Below are 1,098 nucleotides of genomic sequence, written 5' to 3'. Positions count from 1 at the left end.
GCCCGGCCCCTGCCCAGCCCCAGCCCCGGCCCTGCCCCTCCCCGGGCTGCTGGCCAGGCTCTCTGGGCTGCCCACTGCACAGAGGAAGGCGAGAGCAGAATCGGGAGGCTGGGGAACGAGCCCCAGGCCAGCGACGCTGGCGAGGAGGGGACAGGGAATCTGGACCAAGGTTCCCCAAGCCCCGTGGTCCCATCCCACTTCGCAAGCTGTCCAACACCTGATACCACGCGGGGCGATCGTTTCTTTAAAACCAAGTCTCTTTCTTTATGTGGAATGAGTTTATTTAAAAAGATATTTACTGTCTCAGCTGTAAGCGGAAGCCAGGCCCACTGGCCTTCCCGGGAGGGGAGGGAGGAGGCTGCAAAACCCAACGCACTGAAAGGAAGGTCCTGGAAGTGCTGGGGCGCCAGCTGCCTGCAGAGGGCGCTGCGCTGTCTGCTCTCCGTGGTGGAGGGCCTGGTGGAAAGTGCTAGAACAGTCCAGAGTGTAGTCTGTCACCAGAGCCTTCTCCCTTGTGTGGTCAGCTGGGAGGAGCTCTGTGAGACGCAGTGTCACTTCACGCTGTGGCCTGCGTCCTGCCCGTGGGAACCCCTGATTGCGTTCAGCCCCTCCTTTTACAGATGGGGAGGCTGAGGCCCAGCCAGGGGACGTGACCTACCTGGTCACACAGCCAGTTAGAGGCAGAGTGGGGTCCAGGGCGTCCCCCGACCCCCACCTCGTCCACCTCCTGTGCAGCCGGCAGCTTTCCACGTCAGCATACCCCGTGCCACCTCTCCTGTCTCCCCGACTCCCTCTCCTGCAGCCGAAGCTGCGACGTGTGCAGTGCTTGGGGCGCGGGCACGTGCAAGCCACTCGGGGTGGGGGTGTTGGGGGGAGGACACCAGCTGCCTCAGGGCTCCCTGTGACCCCCCCCCCCCCCGCATTGTCCTCAGCACCCCCCATCATCTGGGGCTCCAACGAGACAAGTGAGGTGGCCGTCATAGAGGGCCACCCAGCGCGGCTCCTGTGTGAGGCCCGCGGCGTGCCTCCTCCTAACATCACCTGGTTCAAGGACGGGGCCCCGCTGCCCCCCAGCCCCGAGGCTGTGTCCCCCCGGGG

This window comes from Myotis davidii, unplaced genomic scaffold (assembly GCF_000327345.1).
Source record: "Myotis davidii unplaced genomic scaffold, ASM32734v1 scaffold651, whole genome shotgun sequence".
Lineage (NCBI taxonomy): Eukaryota > Metazoa > Chordata > Mammalia > Chiroptera > Vespertilionidae > Myotis > Myotis davidii.
This window is presented reverse-complemented; position numbering follows the sequence as displayed.